At 39.8% G+C, this 11,105-nt stretch overlaps 1 protein-coding gene across 6 annotated transcripts in view; it reads left to right on the top strand.

Moving 5' to 3' along the window:
- vwa8 (von Willebrand factor A domain containing 8) overlaps positions 1–11,105 on the top strand; it is a 191,239-nt gene that overhangs the window by 113,071 nt on the left and 67,063 nt on the right. The gene's annotated exons all lie outside the window — the stretch shown is intronic.

The raw sequence follows: 11,105 nt of genomic DNA, 5'->3' as shown, positions 1-11,105 counted from the left end.
CCACAATTTTTCCATTCTTTCCCTGCGTATTCACAGTTATAGAAATTGAAAGTTAAGATGATAATGAATATTAAAACCGTTCTCGTTCTGCGTCAAATGCCTGCGCTATGCTAAAAATAATCTGTACAAGGTTTATAGAAGTCTAATATTTGCTACACAGCGGAAAAAATCAACAATGGATCAAATTAAGGAGTAGGAAACACACGCCTTTAATTAACTGCCAAATATACACATATTTAATGCATCACATAAATTAAAAAATTATTTCTCACCATAAAATTCAACTGTGACACATAATATTCAGAAAATGCTATTTAAATGTGCTGTAATTTAATTAATACTGTATGTAAATTTTTAATAAGTCACATTTAATTTAATTTATGTTAAAGTAACATAAAAAGATATGTTGCCATGATTTGTTGATCATTTCATTTTTACAGGGTATCCACAGAGGCCTTGTATAGGCTATGGGACCCATATATTAAACATAGATAAACATTTGCTTTCATTGTTGATGGGTTCTCTGTCCCACACTGGATGGCACAACCCTAAAGTGCCCCCTCAGGCTCATGGTAGTCAAGTCCACCTTTGTAGAGTCCAAGTCAAGTCCAAGTCCAAAGAGGTTCGAGTCCAAGTCAAGACCGAGTCCAAATGAGACGGTCAAGACAGAGACGGAAAAAACAAACCTCTTCAAGACCACAAACTTTCTTTGTAATGATCAAAAAGAGGATCAAATTAGGCAATTTTATTTACTTAAGGTATAGCAATTTCACCAAAGTCACATAAAGCCGAAGTGCAGCTTCAGATTTTCAGTCTTTTATTGTAGTGTAATAAGTAGTGTAATAATCACATTCTGGGCTGCCAATGGAAAATGTTCCCATTCTCAGCTTGTTGACTTGTCAGTGTTAACTGCATTGTATCAACATCACTTTTGCAACCGCACTTAATGTTGAAAAAATTTAGAGGTTTCAACAAACCATCATTATTGTGATCAGTATTTGCTTTAGTTGGGTTCTTGATTCTTGTGTTTTAACGTTAAGTTTTCATTGTCTGTTATAACAGTGTGCTAAAATACAATTGTTGAGACAATGAAAACTAAGATCCATTGGGATCAGGTGATAATGATTGTAGTCTTTGTGCGGTTACCTAAATAATTGCTCATGAGTGCATTGTGATATTGATTAATGAGTATTGTGTGATACTACAGTGTGAGATTAAAGCAGTGGTGTGGCTTATTATACGTCTTTGAATTGACAAAAATACATACACAAAAAAAACTTTAAATTGGTGAATCAATCAGACATCAAGAATCAGTGTACGAAACTCAACAATAGTGACAAACAACAAAAGAAAGCTTCATGCTGCAAGGCATACTGGGTAAAATCATAGTACAAAATTAATTCATGACTCCCAGCATGCATTGCAGTTCATCTGTTTATCTGAATTAGTTTGATGATTGTCACCATTGTTGAGGTTTGTATGATGAGTGTTGATGTCAGGAAAACTTTCGGTTTAATTTGGCACAGTATCTTAACGTTGTGAACCAGAACACTCAAATCAGTCATCAACTTCATTTAGTATTAATTTATCATCTTTTTTACAGCTTTACAGCCATCACAAAAAGTAACCTACTCCAAGAAGAAAGAGAATTAACTTAATGAAACTCAAGAGTCCAACTAAAGCAAACATATATGCTTCATCAATGGTTTTGTTTGGAAGGAGAAAAAATAATCGGACTCGGTCGAGACCAACTAGAATATTTTTTGCGAGTCCAATGACCAAGTCTGAGAAAAGTCAGAGTGCAGATACCAACGAGTCCAAGACAAGTTCGAGACTACAGAAAAATGTCTTGAGTCCGGACTCAAGAAGTACTACAGCACTGGCTACAGATGTGTAATGATTAACAATGCTAAGAAAGGCTGTCTAGCTTTCATAAAGCTCATGTTAAAATTAACTCAAGGGTTTCTTTACATAGCTCTCCAGTTTAAAAAGCACTACACTGGTATGACTGAGACAAAACTGTGTCTTTAGAGAGAAAACAGACTGATTGGAATGTTGATCTTGTTGTGTGCTGAAAGAGTGTCATTGTCTGTGCTGCTTGTACAGTACTATGAAATTGTTGTGTTTGTGATATTAATTAATGATTCCTTTTCTTGTATAACAATAATCATAATCAAATCCTGGTACAAGACACATGTGGAAAATGAAAAACAAATAAATTCCTGGAATAGTGTTACCATTCATTTTTCCAGTCTGTTTTTCATATCACTTGTGTGAGGCGTAGGGACATGAAACTGCTTCATATTTAAACTGTTAAATCCTGGCTAATCTGATGCCACGTTGCACGCACACAAATCTTCTTATCATAAACAGAACTTTCACTGATCTTCCTTAAAGAGGGGAAGCGACTGTTTTTCCCACCCCAGTGTCCCAATGTTACCTCTCTCAGAGTAAACACACCAGAGACAGAGTCTCAGAATGCATTCTGGAAGTGTATGTAGTAGGGCTGCAACAACTAATCGATAATTATCGATAATGAAAATAGTTGTCAACGAATTTCATTATCGATTAGTTGGTCTGTGACGTCACTCACTTGCGAGCTGCGCAGTTATAAATCAAGCCCGTCTTCTTCACTTTTAAATGTCCCTCCGTGCAGCATGAACTGCACAGTTTTAAAGTTAAACTTCTCTCGCCGTGCAGCGCGAGGTGCGCAGTTTTAAAGTCGCGTCTCTCCGTGCAGCACGAGGTGCGTAGTTTTAAAGTCGCGCGCGTCTCTCCGTGCAGCACGAGGTGCGCAGTTTTAAAGTCGCGCGCGTCTCTCCGTGCAGCGCGAGGTGCGCAGTTTTAACGTGTCTCTCCGTGCATGCGTCTCTCCGTGCAGCGCAAGGTGCGCAGTTTTAAAGTCGTGCGCATCTCTCCGTGCAGCACAAGATGCGCAGTTTTAAAGTCAAACTTGTCTCTCCGTGCGCGCGTCTCTCCGTGCAGCCTGAGGTGCGCAGTTTTAAAGTCGCGCGCATCTCTCCGTGCAGCGCGAGGTGCGCAGTTTTAACGTGTCTCTCTGTGCATGCGTCTCTCTGTGCAGCACAAGTTGCGCAGTTTTAAAGTCAAACTTGTCTCTCCGTGCAGCGCGAGGCGCGCAGTTTTAAAGTCGCGCGCATCTCTCCGTGCAGCGCGAGGTGCGCAGTTTTAACGTGTCTCTCCGTGCATGCGTCTCTCTGTGCAGCACAAGTTGCGCAGTTTTAAAGTCAAACTTGTCTCTCCGTGCAGCACGAGGTGCGCAGTTTTAAAGTCAAACGTGTTTTGTATGCATCTTTTAAAGCCGTGCAGTTTTAATGTTTAAAGGGGAGTTTTAAATTACTAAATTAAAGATTATATTTGTAAAACCCAATTTGTGGAGTTTGCACTTTGCAAAGTACATAATAGGTGAAATACCCTGATTTGGGGGTTTATTTATATCACAGGTGGGAAGTAAGTAAGTACACTTTTTGTACTATACTTACGTATTATTTTTTCTGGATACTTTACTGTACTTCACTACATTTGAATGACAAATATCTCACTTTAAATGACACAAAAATATATTTCTTTGGCCAACCGCCCCATCCCTCCCACATTTGGGAGAGACTATTGTTGGCTGCTTATAATATGACACACCTGAATCAACTCAGCCTTGGTCTGTTAATTAGGCAGACATCCACAACATTTTGGGAGAAGGCAAATGAGTTCAGTTGTGTATACTTTTCCCATCTCTGGTTTAGTCATTATAAGAAAAAGATCTAATTAAACATTTTATCCGATTAATCGAAAAAATAATCGCCCAACTAATCGATTATCAAAATAATCGTTAGTTGCAGCCCTAGTATATAGGATATATTACAATATAATGCTTTATTATTTGTCAATTATCTGTTACCTGTCAAAATGTGTCTTCTCTGAATGCCGTTTCCAAATATTTTAGCCACAATTATCCTTCAGCTATAGATGCCCTCTCTGTAATACACATACACGGAGACACGTTGTTACACACACACTGAACTATACTATGTTACACAGCAAAATCACCAGTGTTAAAAAGGGTCAAATTAACTCACACCGTGAGAGTTAATTTGACCTTTTTTAACACTGGCGATTTTACTGTGTATGAAATGTTGAAAGTGCATGACTTTGTATCAGAGTTTATCATCTACAGATTGGCTTGTCTATTTTATAACCTCCTGTACTAAAACAGTATAGTCACACACACATGTAAACACTGACTCAGACATACAGTAGTATGAAGAAATATCATACAGATCATTTATCTCTTGAACATTAAGCCCGAATTGAAACTTGAGGTTATTTGTGAATAATCCCTGAGTTAAAATGAAGTGGTTAGGTACGATGACGTTTACTGACTTTGTGCTCCAACCCATATGACTAATGAATAAATTGGTGATAAATTAAATTATCAGAGAAATTATTCTCTGATAATCTTCCTCAATAGCTCTGAAATCTCATTTGTGCATTTTATGGGCATGCCTTAAAGTCAGTTGTTAACTGTTTTGTAACCAAACACAATAAAAAGGCATAAATAAGATTTAAGAGCTTTAGCAACAGGGTTTTTCCTGGCTCAAAATGAGGCGGAGGTAGTGCCATCCTGATCTTGTACGCACGCGTAGGCCTACCGTACCTTTTAGTGGCTTAACCAAAGTGACTTTGAGTTTGACATATTGAAAGTTCTAATAAAATTAGATAAAAATGACAATTATTAAGTTATATAAAACATTACTTTATTCAACCAAACAGAAATGTTTTTTTATCAAATAAAGCTTTTTTTATCATTTTCAACTAACTTTTCAGCCCACAATAGCCAACTGAATTAACCAGTCTTTCTAAATGAGCAAAGCTCATTCACATCTTGCATTCTCTGTGGTTCATTTTAAATGATTCAAAGATCTCTTATATTCGCTAGTAACTGAAAAGTTCAATAGTTTATATGAATCGGTTCTAATGAGTCATTCGTGTGCGAGTCGTTCTGAATGCAATGTGCCTATACTGGGTTGACCTATACTGGCGAACTCGCTGTGTACAGTATACGCTGATTCAACGATCCAACTGCACAGCTAAAGACATTATAATGATGTGCGTCATGTTAATTTAATAAATTTCAAGAAATTAAACTTGGATGCAAAACAAACAGCCGTGAAACACAGGCTGGCTCTTGTTCTGCAACTCTTTTTAGCGCCTCGGTGTGCTGATAACGAAACAGCGCCTCCATTGTGGTGTAATGTCGCAACTGCAGTTACAAATGACAGTCTGATAAATGCACGCAGCATTTCTTGTGAAGACTCTCCTCTATGCAGGAAAAACCCTGAGCAAATAAGAAAGATTGGCATTAAAAAACGTAAATTTTAATTTCAGAAATTACATGCACAGGTCCGAAATCGCATACTGTGACAGTATATACAGAATTTGAATAAGTACCTACCTATCGGCCGTTAAAACAGTACTTTCTATATAGTATGAGTGGGAATAGTATGAATACATTTCAGACATACTGCGCCCGCCATGTTTTATGGTCATGTGATGTGACCCGTATGCTCTTTGACCTATGACGTATTAACAACAACCTATACCTGAGCGTTGATAAAACACAATTTAGTCACAAGAAATTAATTTATTGGCACCAGTTGTCATTTTCAGAGGTTTACACCCACTTGACTTTAAATAAATCGTGTTGACTTCATGAGCATCACTGAATGTTTCTATCTTGTAATAGTTGTGTATGAGTCTCTTGATTGTCCTCAATGTAAAAAGATGAATATCAACATCATACAGTTACTGCTGGACATGAGTCAAATATCCAGAAATACTGAAAAAGCAAAAATTCTGCAGGACCTGGATGATTTTTCTGAAGATCAGTTGACAATTTAATGACTCAAAAAAAAAAAACAAGAAACCCTTAAACAACTATGACAAAACATAAAAACTGTCAATGATTGTACAGGTAACATCATACAGTATTAGAATCAGGGGGGTGTAAACTTTTGCCCTGGGCTATTTTTTAGAAATTCTGTTTCTTCTGTTAATTATTATTTGGTGTGAACTTTGTTAACATTTCCTTCGTGAAATAATTTGCTCAGGGCAGGACTAAATAAAAAATAAACCTTAATTTTCAAAATTCTTCTTTTCACAAATTTTCAGCTTTCTCCATATTCTACACAGGAACTTTTGAGCGCCACTGTTTAAAGCAGCTGTTTATTTCAACAGTTCCTTCTAGTATGACTTACCAAAAAAATGTCCCATCCCCTACAACTGCCCTTTCTTTCTGTGTGGTGAAAAATCAGCTTTATGTTCAGTAATAGTTCATGACCCTGCATGGTCAAAGTGTGCATGATTATTGGATAATGGGTATTCCCCTTTCTTAATGTGAGAGAAAGAACATTCAGAAACACTGGAAGTATCTGTTCTCTCACAGTCTAATATAGAGGGCATACATTGACATCACTTTCCCACGTGAACATGTTGGGACACGCCCTGGGACACTCTCCCCTGGGTGGCAAAACAGGAGAATAGGAGAAACAAGAAAAACGGGATTAAAACACGCAATGATTTGCTGAAATTACAAGCAACTGGACTCGATGGTGATTCCTACGACTTCACTACTACTTACAAAGGAATCACATGTTCCTGGACACTGAAATGTTGCGCGGAATTGCATTTGCTGATATTGTAAGCAGTCATTTTGCCACCCATGGGGACATGCTCCGGCGTGCTCACGTGGTGTTCACGTTGTAAAGTGACGACACGTCCATACCCTCTATTCACAATCACATTTGTTAACAAAAAGGAAAGTGCTACCCTGACCAGAAATATGAAGCATTCATAAGATGGTCTAGCAGATATGTTCAAACTGTAATTGCACACAGCAGGGCCTGTAAAGGAGTGTGTGGAGGTCATGAGAAAGCCACAACCCTCTGCATGGGTGCGTGGGTATCAAAAAGAGGCCCAGTGGTTTATAAAATTAATGGTGTGTGAAAAGAGATAAGAAAGGAAGAGAACACCACTACATGCATAGATAGACCTCCTTTAGTGTTCACACTCTATATTAGGAATTGCTGGAGATAAAGAATATTCTGTAGATTACATTTACATTTAGTCATTTGGCAGACGCTTTTATCCAAAGCGACTTACAAGTTGGGTAAACAATGTGTAACAGGTGTGTTAAGACCCGTTTAGTAGGGAAGATTAGTGTTGCCCTAGAAACTTTGAGGAGAGAATCTTAACTTCTCACCTCAATGTATGCGACGCGTTCTGTTTTCTTTACTCTGTGGTACAATATACTAAAGGAACCAGGAAATGTGGCTTCAGGTAAAATCAACAATAATACTCTTTAGATTCACTTTAACACTTAATCTGATTTATTTTCCTCCCCTTTTAAGATGCCTGTTTTCATTTAGCGGGCAGGACAAAGAAGATCAGGACAAACATTAAAGAAATGCAGAAACCAACAAACAAGATTGTCAATATAATTTTTACCGGTTGTGCACTACCAATTGTTAAAGCATCAAAACAGTATATGACACCTCTGAAATAACAATCAGTTCACAAATGATTCTCGCCAAATAACTCACTTCGTCACTCATTCGTGACTTTACTCAAATGATTCTTATGAATCATGGATTCAGTTTCCCTTTGATTCAGTAATCTCAGTCACAGTTCAGATTGACACTCTCAGTTAATTTAAACACTCAGTTCGACTCAATCAATATCAGTAAAGTGTTTGTGTGTGTGTAACGGACTTTTGTACCAGTCTGTGGCAACGGCGGCTTTGATGCGATGACTGGCGAGTCCACTTGAGATGACTTGAGATGACTCACAACAATTTCAATTCCAACAATGAGATCAACAGCTGCGACAGGACAGTGAGATGTCGAGATGATGGCAGGGTAATAAACAAAAAAACAAGCGAGGTTTCAGCACGGCTCAGGAAAACTCGGAACTCTCTGGAACAAAATGGCGCTCAAACACGGGACCCACGCGACAGCTTGCAATGTTCTTCAAAAGGGGGTTTTCAAAAGTAAACTTGATTGTAACGGTTTCAGTCTCTCCCACAAGTGCAAAATACTCAAAAAGGAAAGAAAAGACTTTAACGCTCCGTAAGGAAACTATAGTCCAATTCAGAAACGGACTCTCACGCACTAACCAGTGCTTTTACGTGACTCTTAGGAGGGAATCAACGTCTCGCTCGATAACACGGTTCAGAGGCGATTTACAAAAAAAACAGTAAAACCCTCAAAAATATTCATACTCAGGATGACAAGAAAGACAGTGTTCAGGATGGGACTCACGGCTCCCGCAACTCTTTCTCTCCCCTCGCCGGCCTCCAACGCCGTCCTGCTTCCGATGACGCACTCAACTGAACTTCTGTGTTAACTACGTCCCTAGTTTCACACGATAACGTCAGTGCACATTAAACTCACGAAACTCAAACTGACCGCATATCACTGTCTTTCATTAAATCTTAGGAGGAAAATGCAAACTTTTCACGTGGTGATCATGGCGTATCTCTCCTTAGTGTCTCTCCTTCTTCTCCTTCCCCCCAGACGTCTCTCCCCTCCCCGTCAAAATAAAAGTCCTTTTTTTTTAAATTACCACCATTACAAATTGAAGCAATTGGGTCAACATTAGGAAAACATAAAGCATAAGTGCAATAAAACATGTCTCATAAAGCCTACTACAGTGTACAGAGCTAAGTTTTATAGATAGATAGATAGATAGATAGATAGATAGATAGATAGATAGATAGATAGATAGATAGATAGATAGATAGATAGATAGATAGATAGATAGATAGATAGATAGATAGATAGATAGATAGATAGATAGATAGATAGATAGATAGATAGATAGATAGAGTAGAAAAGATATAGAAGTCAGAAATTACTGGTCAGGTGCTGACGGAAGAGATGTTTTCAGCTGATTCTTGAAGATTGCCACAGAATCTGCTGATCTTGTAGCAGCAGGCAGATCATTCCACAAATGTGGAACCGATCCAGAGAAGGTTTTTTTACCTTTTTGGGATGGCACCACAAGACGTCGTTCATTTGCAGAGCGTAAGGATCTGGCGGGTACATAAGTCTGCATTAGTGAATGAAGATAAGGGGGTGTCAAACCAGTGGTGAACTTGTAGGCCAGGAGCAGAGTCTTGAATTTGTGGGCGACTATAGGGAGCAAATGTAACTTAATGAAGAGAGGGGTGACGTGTGCTCTCTTTGGTTCATTGAAGACCACTCTTGCCGCTGCATTCTGGATCATCTGTAGAGGTTTTGTTGTGCAAGCAGGAAGTCCAGCTAGTAGCGCATTGCAATAGTCCAGTCTGGACAGAACAAGAGCCTGGACTAGGACCTGCGTAGCATGCTTGGATAGGAAAGGTCTAATTTTCTTGATATTGTAGAGGATGAATCTACAGGACCGAGTGGTGCTGGTAACCTGATCTGTGAAGTTTAGCTGATCATCGATCACCACTCCCAGGTTTCTGGCCGTTCTGGAAGATGTGATGGTTGATGAGCCTAGTTGAATGGAGAAGTTGTAATGGATCTTAGGGTCGGATGGGATTACAAGCAGTTCTGTTTTAGCAAGGTTCAGCTGCAGGTGATGGTCCTTCATCCAGAGCGAAATGTCGCTCAGGCATGCTGAAATGCGTGCAGAAACAGTCGGATCGTCAGGCTGAAATGACAGGTGGAGTTGTGTATCATCCGCATAGCAGTGATAGGAAAAGCCATGTTTCCGAATGACAGAGCCAAGGGATGTCATGTATACAGAAAAGAGCAACGGCTCAAGCACTGAGCCCTGAGGCACCCCTGTATCGAGATGTTGGGACTCAGAGACCTCACCTCTCCAGCATACTCTAAATGACCTAGCTGAGAGGTGAGACCTGAACCATTGTAGCACCATTTCGGAGATGCCCATAGCCTTGAGGGTCGACAGGAAGATTTGGTGTTTAACGGTGTCAAAGGCGGCAGATAGATCCAGTAGGATGAGTATAGATGAGTTCGAGGTGGCTCTTGCCAGTCTCAGGGCTTCAAGGACAGAGAGCAGCGCAGTCTCAGTGGAATGACCTCTTGAAACCTGACTGGTTGCTCTCCAGGAGGTTGTTCTACGTGAGAAAGGATGAGAGCTGGTTACATACAACACGCTCAAGAGTTTTAGCAATGAAGGGGAGGAGAGATACCGGTCTTTACTTCTCTAACAGTGCAGGATTAAGAGTGGGTTTCTTCAGTAGCGGGGTTATACGGGCCTCTTTGAAGACTGTGTGAAATGTACCAGTGGTGAGAGACTAGTTGATAATGTGGGTCAGAGCGGGAACAACCGATGGAGAGATGGCCTGGAGGAGATGAGTGGGGATGGGATCTAGCGGGCAGGTAGTTGGGTGGTTAGAAGACATGACCTTGGACATCATCTTCCGATAGGAGAGAGAAGGAGGGGAACGAGCAGGTGTCGGGTGTGCGGGCGTGAACAAGAGGCGGCAGCACGGGGAACTGACTGCTGATGGTGGTGGTTTTCTTTACGAAGAAAGATGCAAAATCATCAGATGTTAAGTCGGATGGAGGTGAGGGGGCAGGTGGGAAAAGAAGAGCAGAGAAGGTTTTAAAGAGAGTACGAGAGTCAGGCGAGTTGTTGATTTTAGCATGGTAGTACTGAGTTTTCGAAAAGGAGACATCAGCAGAGAAAGAAGAGAGGAGAGACTGATAGAGACCGAGGTTAGCGTGTTCTTTAGATTTAGCTGTGATGAAATCTGCTTTGTTTACAGCAGATTGCCAGTTCCTTAAACCAATGGGAAATGTAACTGAAAGAGTGCACAGATTATTAGCATTGCGTTGCTTTCTATGTGATACTGAACTTTCTATGTGACACTGCTCCGGGTGTACGTGTGTTCACGACTTGCTGTGCGTGTGTTCACTACTCTCTGGATGGGTTAAATGCAGAGGTCACATTTCGGGTATGGGTCAGCATATCTGACTAATAGGTCACTTTCACTTCACTTTCACATTCACTTTCACTTAACTTTCATACAGGAGATTTACGAGTTTTTGACAGTAGAAATTTGAAAATCCATGGTCAAA

Source organism: Triplophysa rosa, linkage group LG6 (genome assembly GCF_024868665.1).
Source record: "Triplophysa rosa linkage group LG6, Trosa_1v2, whole genome shotgun sequence".
In the NCBI taxonomy this organism is placed as follows: domain Eukaryota; kingdom Metazoa; phylum Chordata; class Actinopteri; order Cypriniformes; family Nemacheilidae; genus Triplophysa; species Triplophysa rosa.
Note: the sequence above shows the minus strand (reverse complement) of the source record. Positions and strands in the feature narration are given on the sequence as shown.